The 7,779-nt window shown below is 46.5% G+C and overlaps 1 protein-coding gene across 2 annotated transcripts in view; it reads right to left on the bottom strand.

The window, feature by feature from the left end:
* Positions 1–7,773, bottom strand: part of LOC102497482 (catenin delta-2) — a 445,613-nt gene extending 437,840 nt beyond the window's left edge. For both annotated transcript variants that reach the window (XM_014585846.1, XM_014585847.1), the window contains exon 1: positions 7,444–7,773. The gene's annotated coding sequence lies outside the window, so the exon portion shown is untranslated. The remainder of the gene's footprint in view (positions 1–7,443) is intronic.
* Positions 7,774–7,779: the final 6 nt, after the last annotated feature.

Here is a 7,779-nt window from a genome sequence, read left to right as displayed (position 1 = left end):
TTCAATCTTCTGGGTGATTTCCTTAACTATTTTCACCTCATTTGATCAAATGTTTAGTTTTGATAGTTACATTTTTACAGCCTAGAAAGCCTTTCTTGTCCTTTGATCTTTCACATACCACCCAGTTTTTATTTAATGAACACGAAATCTTACTAAATCCTTCTCAATACTGAACCGAAAGTTTTTGCTTATGTCTTGAAATCTCTTTCGGTCCATAAGTTATCTCTGTTTTTTTTCTGAGATGGTTTATTTTTTCTATTTTGGTCTCTCTTTTTCACATCACTAATTCTCTCCAAGTCCTAAGTAATCCTTGCTAATTTATCATATTTGAGAAAGAAAGCCCCCACGGCAGCTTCTTTTTAATGTCAACAGAAACTTCCCATCATGTAGCCCTGACTCAGAACTTAAGACAGGGAGGGGTCCCACATGGCCTATGGTCTTCCTTTAGAATGAGTGAGCGAGGTGAAGCCCCAAGCCTCTGCACCCCACCACCCCTTGTGCCTGTATCTAGGCCATCTACCTCACCACACAAGTCTGAGGACACAACAAGAAGTCCTTGGTTTCCTGAGTTTTGTCAAGAGGGCACTCCTGCTTCTCCTCTTAGAGTAAGTAGGGTCACCATTTTGGGAGGAGAGATGGGAGTTGGAGGGGGAGAATCCAACTCTGAACTGTCTCAAATGCTGCCTTTCACCCGTCCCTCTACCTTCAGCTCCACGTCTCTCCCACCCCTTCTAGCTCAACTCAGATGCTTCGGCCTGTCCAACAGCTCATGTAAGGAAGTCAGTCCACCTCCCAAGTCATGCCAGGGTACATTCTCAGGAGACACTTTATTGAGCTATCCCTCGATTTCTAGAAAATTCTTGGCTTGCTAGTTGCTGACAGACAACCCTCTGTCTTTGTGTTCTCGCCTCTCTGTGATATCATTTCCTGTTACCGTTATGTACTTCTGTTTTCTTGGTTGGGGGATCTGAGACATAGGGGTGGCAGATGATGCCATCTTGACTCAATACCTGTGATATCTTCTCAGTTTTTTAGTACACATGTTCCCAATTAAAGAAAATCATGATCAAGACCATAAAGTATCAATAATACTAGGCTATAGGAAGATGCCACTTTCCTATCAGAGGACAGAAAAGATCTGTCTACCCTGTTTTCATTTACAAGGGAGCTATGCTGTAGAAAGTGAAAGGCAGGTATTACTTTCTGTGAATCCAACAAACAAGCAAAAAGCACCAGGAAGGCCCTTTAGGCCACCTGGCAACCCAAACTCATGGTTCTAGACTCAGCCACTAACTCTTCGTGAGGAGGTGTGAAACCTCACTCTTCCCAGTGCACTTTGTCCTGGACTACAAGGCAACCTGAAACGGGAATAAACACAGTGCTGATGGAAACGCCTGGGTACCGGTTCTGTGTGTTCTGGAGCTCCGGGCAGGGTTAGCATGTACAGAGGAGACAAGGTTTACCGAACAGGTGTCAGTATCCGCTTTCCTGGGAGGAGGAAAGTGTAGAGAGTAGGCTTCCACGAGCCCAGTAGGACATGGGTTCTCTACTGTAACGTGGGGTTGCAAAATTTTAGAGGTGAGGGCCGGCAGAAAACTCTTTGTAGAAGCAGGAGAAGGTCAGTATAGGAACTGCCACTCACTCCACAAGGTTGCTGGGGTGCAAAATGCCGGAGCACACCTGGCAGGAGAAAGATCCACTTACATTGATTCAAAAGATGGCCTGGGCAGATACTGGGCTTCTAAGACCAGAACTTGTGAGGAGGAGGCTGGGACCAAGGGGCATAGCCTGCAGGGAATGCAACGGGTCCCTGTGGTTGGGAGGCCTCCCAGATCTAGTTCCAAACAACCCCACAAGTTCCAGGTGAAGCAGAATTGGCATGAGCTACACCTGAAAGGTTAAAGTGCTGATTAATATCACAGGCTGATCATCTTCTAGCTAGATACATCTAAACGGGGATTTTTTTCCTTTGTTAAGGGATGGCAGGGCTGTCCAGCACCTGCGTGAGCAGAATGTTTGTGAGCACTGTTCACACGCTTGTCCATGGGCAGGGAAGGTCAGCTTCAGGAAATCAAACTTCAAGGCACAGCAGGAACCAACTACCAGGTTGCTTTCTGGCCACATTCCAGGAGAGGCGTGTTGAATCTGGTCATTACCTGCGTGGACATCACGTTCCCCTTGAGAACCTGACAGCAGAGACTGCAAAGTTCCCATCTAAGATTGGGCTGTTTTTCTTTCTCTTCCTCACAACAGGAGCACCTTGAAGCCATAGTGAGTCAAGGGATGGATCTGAAATGTCCACATTTTAGAAGGTAGGGCTTAGAGGGCATGATCCTCTCTAAAGATGGAGTTTTATGTCAGTTTGGCTGACATACAAGATAGATACACAGTCACCAAATTCCTCTCCATATTAGGTCAATTTCAACTCAAATCATTGGCTTAAAAATCTATATTTCATTCATTGCATTTTTACTTCAAGATAAGTTACTAATGTTTGGCTTAAAATTAATAGTTATTGGGGTCAGCAGGTGGCATGGAGGTAAGGCAGCTGGATCTCACATGATTGACTGCAGTTTGAGTCCCAGACCTGGAGGCTTGAAAATCATGTGGGATCCATGAGCATGCATACCCAAAATTCCAGTAGGAGAATGGAGGAGAAGGAACAGAGATGTAGCCATCCTCCCAGGTGGGTGATTTCTCACTTTCCTTCTCTCTGTCTCTCTCAAGTGAGTACACATGTCCTATGGTAAAAACCTTAAAAAAATTAATTTCAGATTTTTCTTTCTTTCTCTTTTTTTTTGGGGGGGGGCGCGGGAGGATTTTGCTATAGGTGCATGCACTTTCCAGAAAGACAGAGACAAACAGAGAGACAGAAAGCGAGAAATCATCCCCCAGGGGGGATGGCTACACCGCAATCTCTTCTCCTCCATTCTCCTCTTGGAATCTTGGGCACGCATGCACACGCGCGAGTTTAAGCCACGGGGTCCGGGACTCAAACCATGGTTGACTACATGGGAGTCCAGCGACGTAGCCATTACGTGATCTGCTGATCCCCAGATTTTTATTTCTAACAGAAATACTTTGGCTTTAAAGCCAGGAACGGGAAGGATTGTATTATTTTCTTCACAAAAGTTAACACAAACTGCAATTGGGGAAGTCACGTTCAACAGGTTGTGAACAACATTTTATGATACTTTTGCTTTCTTCAAAATCACTAGTCCTTTAAGTAAGTTGAAAACTTAAACAAGCCTGATGTTAGGGAGCTCCCACAAGAAGGACTGGGTCCTCACTTGGGCACCACTTACCATGAAGGGAGATAACAATTTCACAAAACCAAAAACTACTGAGACATCCTTGGCCTCTGACAACTTCATATCTGAGAAATTACTTTTCTGGGTTTTGTCTGAACTGTGGTGTTTCCCCAGGGAGTTAGAAATGTCTGGCCAGTCCTCTCAAAGCTCAGCCATCAGGAAGGTCTGGTGGAAAATGTAATGTGGGTCTCCTTCCCAAGGCCCAGGACAACGGGTGGCCTGAGATGCCTGGAAAACACTGCTCACTTCCGGAAACGTTTTCAGCAGAACGAGAAAAACTGCTTGAAAAAACTCCGATGTGAATATGCAACTCTCCCCTTGATAGGTGTGCTTTGGTTCTGGTCGATGGGTATTACGTTTTGGTCTATAACCAAGACCGTAGTCTTTGCCAGCAATGTCCACAATCCCACCTGCTCCCTCTGCAGCCCACTCCATCTCCATCCTCCCGATTGCTGGGCAGCTGCTTCTTTGAGTCCTGTTTCTCTTACTATCATCCACTAGTTCATGAGAAAATCCCCTCAGCTCTACCGCACACACATCCAGAACTGCTCTTCATAACCTCCAATGCTACCATGTTGACCTAAAGCATAATCACCTCTTGCTTAGACTACAGCAACCACCTCCTCACGGATAGTCTTGCCTTTGCCCTTGTCCTCACGGATAGTCTTGCCTTTGCCCTTGAGGACAGTCTATTCCTTGCACAAGCTGGAGTGACCATTACAAACCCAGCCACACCGCATCAGCCTTCTGCTCGAATCCACAGTGACTCCTGTTGGTTTAGCAAAGCCAGCATCCTTAAATCCTCATCAAGACTTACAAGGCCTCCTTCATCTTACCTTCCACCCCATCTCTGGCCACCTCACCGACCTCAGGCCATGTGCTAGTCCTCAAGGGCTCCGATACAACCCCAAGGTCTCTTTGCAGGTGCTGCAAACATATCAGACACACCCCCATTTACAATACACACCCCCACTTACAAAGCACACCCCTATTTAAAGGTCCTTCACTTGCTGTTCCTTCTGCTGAGGACACCCTTCCCCAAGTTCCCAGAGGACCAGCTTGCTCCCCTCCCTCAGGACTGACTCAGAAATTACTAGCCTTTCCTGACCATCATCAAAAGTTTTTATTTTTATGATTTTCTGTTTTCTACATTTAAAACAAGGCTGCAGTTTTGGTTGATTTTGTTTCCCCGGGTTTAAATCAGTGGCAATTACATAGAGGCTCTTAAGAGAGAATTATTACTTTTTACTTATTTTTTTTTAATGCCAGAGGGCACATGTACATGTCCTATGAGTGAGAGTGAGAGAAAGAAAGGGGGGGAGAGAACACTCCTCAGTGGAGCCTGGTTATATTACAATACCTTTTCCTCCAACCCCCATCCTCTCAGGATCTTGGACACATGTGCACACCTAGTGTAAAGCTGATGGGGTCGTGATTTGAGCTCTGGTCAGCCATTTTCATTCAGGTACCTCTACACAGCACTTAACCACTCCACAGGGCCAGCCCAATATGCAATTACTGAGTGAATCAAATAATTAATAAATGAAAGACTCAACCTATCTTGTACTCACATTCCTTTTAATCAGTGGTAAATCTCCAAAATTACAACTTTTCACATTCAAAAGCTATTTGTGAATTTTTACTTAACTGTGCTCTTGTAAGTAGGAAATCAGGTGGTTCTAGACTGAATCATGACTGATACGGTACCAAGTACATAGAACGAGGCTTGGAGTCTGACAGCTGCAAGATTCCTCATCTCTCAGAGACATCAGACCCGAGCTCCACACACTTCCCAGGCAATAGTTGGCTAATTTCTAAATAGGACATACAATCTTATGCAACCCAAGTGTTTACGCAGAGTTACAGAATAATTTTAAAATCAAAAACCACCAGCAGCAATCTGCATAAAAAATTAAATGAATATTTAAAAGCACACATTCTAAACAAACTAACTCCAAACATTAAAAGTTACCACTGTAGCCCTCAAATGATGAAGCTTCAACTGCACATTGACTTTTCAGGTAGCAAAATGACTTGTGGCCAGAGGAGCTGAGGAACAGATGGAAATGCGGAGGAAAGCATAGGTACGTGGGAACGTGATGAGCAAATGAAGTTCCCTTCTTCTGGCCAACGAACACCCCCCCCACCAGCCCCTGTCACACACATGTGCACATCACACCAGACCCTTCAGACTATTCATTTCAGGCATTAGAGCACAAGCTATTTTCACCTTGCAGTTAACCCTTAAATCTGTTCTTTGAGTCAATGATTTAAGAAACTATTGGACTCTTTTCTGCTGTATTTCCAGTTCCCCAACTTCTCTTCCAGCCCAGCATTTGCAGTCCTGTAGCCACACTCCTGATTTACAATGAAGCGATTTAATGGAACATGCAAGTCTACCACATCGAGCCAACAGGAGGAAGAGGAGGAAGCTATGATTCCTGATTTCTTTCTCCAGGTAGGGCCTTTAGCAAGTCACCTGCACTGCCAAAGCCTCAGCTTCTCTTTTCTCTCTGACAGCGACTTGGCTGAGAAGGGTTTTGGGAAACTTTAGTCTCCCACAAACATTACCTAGTAAACTTATTTTATAGACTTGTATTAAAAAAATTCAGTACCTGTTCCCCAGCCCCGCTTCCAACTGGATTATAGCTCCTGAGTGTTACATCGTGGATATGAGGGGACTTCAAACAATTCACAGAAACGTGGAATTCAAGTACAAGTTTCTTTTGGTGCAAAAAAGTTTGAAATCCTCCACAGAGTTTTTTTTCTATGCTATGTGTTTTACATGACCTTTTCGAAGACCTTTTGTATTCTGGTACTAGCACTGTTTGGCACGCATAATTGTCTGTCTCTAAAATTCTGTGAAGGGAGAAAGGCAGGGAGTGAGAAAGACTGCTTATTTCAGGGGATGCTCCTTGGCCACCTTCAAGTGCAGCAGGTCTCTGGCCTGTGTCCCACCATGCCAGGGCAGCCCATGCTGCAAGGGCAGTGCTGAACCCAAGGAGCCTGTGGTCACCCACCTCAGGCATGCAACCAGCTCCTTTACCTTCACAGTTATCTCTTAGTGTCAGAAAGGAGACAGGAGCACAGTGTCTGTCACTAGAGTGACACAGTTACCAAATACTTCTGTAATGGAAAAAAATCCACAATATCCACAATAAACCGGGCGTGTCGTCAGGTTTTAGGAGACAAACATTAGCCTTTCAATCATACTGTCTTGTGTAAGCTGCACAAATGGCTCTGACAGCTGAGAACCAGCAGACTGCTGGGTCTCCAGTGGCCACAGTGACCACTTAAACCGGGTGTGTCGTTAGGTGTTTTAGGAGACAAACATTAGCCTTTCAATCATACTGTCTTGTGTAAGCTGCACAAATGGCTCTGACAGCTGAGAACCAGCAGCATGCTGGGTCTCCAGTGGCCACAGTGACCACTGAAATGTCGCCTCCTCTGAACTGACTGAGGAAAGCAGCCCCTCCCCACCAGCCTGGCCCCCTGTGCCCTATAAAAGCAGGTAGCATAATCCAAAGTCTTCATTACTGATTACTTTGTCCCCACTGCAGCATTCTGTGTAATTCAAGCAGGGATGGGGGTGTCCTGCTTTTCCAATGACTAAATTTCAACAAAATGTACCAAGTTCCAGCCAAAACAAATGAGTAATAATTCAAGGCAACACGTATCATTGGTTATTTTCCCACTACGACTGAAGCCAATGTAAACCGAATGTCAGATCTGAGAAAATCCCTTACTTTCTCTGATGTGTAAAGGTGATCACATAAACACTGCGATTGTTATGCACTTTGCTTTTTTTCTGGAGATAATCAACAGGTCTCTGTACTAAGTTTGCTTATTTATGTGATTTAGTGTTCAGATAGGGGAAAGAGCGACACAGAAAAGAAATGAGAGGACGGGGTGCTGCAGATTGGGAGAGCGACCGCCTTACCCCTGGAAAGAAGTGACTGATAGATTTCAGGCAAAATGAGAAGCCTTGGCATCCTGTCTTGCAGACACTGAAAACTGTCCCAGACACGCCCAGCCAGCTTGATTTCGGCTCCAGCCCAGCTGTCGCCCCCAGCCCGCACGTTCCCGCACAACGCGCCCAGGTGAGCCGCGCCACGGGGCGGCGGCCGTTTACCTGCCAGGCTGCCCGGCCTTTGGAGGGTGGCCGTGGCATACAGCTCCTGCGCGTGCTTGCTGTACTGCTCGGACGCGTGGACCAGGCGCTTGGTGGGCGACAGGGTGGCGTACGTGCCGATGGTGGAGCTCAGCTGGTGGATGGGCGACGAGGAGATGGTGGACTGCACGGTGGGGGGCGAGGTCACGCGGATCGGGGACAGGCCGGCCGAGGACACGACGATGTTGATGGGCGAGCTGGTGCTGTAGGACTTGGCCAGGCGGCTGGGCGACTGCTTGGGCGAGGAGCCGCGCGGCGCGGCGTAGGCGGCGCCCTCGGGGGCCGAGCCTCCGCGCT

The sequence above is a fragment of the Tupaia chinensis genome, unplaced genomic scaffold (assembly GCF_000334495.1).
Source record: "Tupaia chinensis unplaced genomic scaffold, TupChi_1.0 Scaffold000096_1, whole genome shotgun sequence".
Classification (NCBI taxonomy): Eukaryota; Metazoa; Chordata; class Mammalia; order Scandentia; family Tupaiidae; genus Tupaia; species Tupaia belangeri.
Note: the sequence above shows the minus strand (reverse complement) of the source record. Positions and strands in the feature narration are given on the sequence as shown.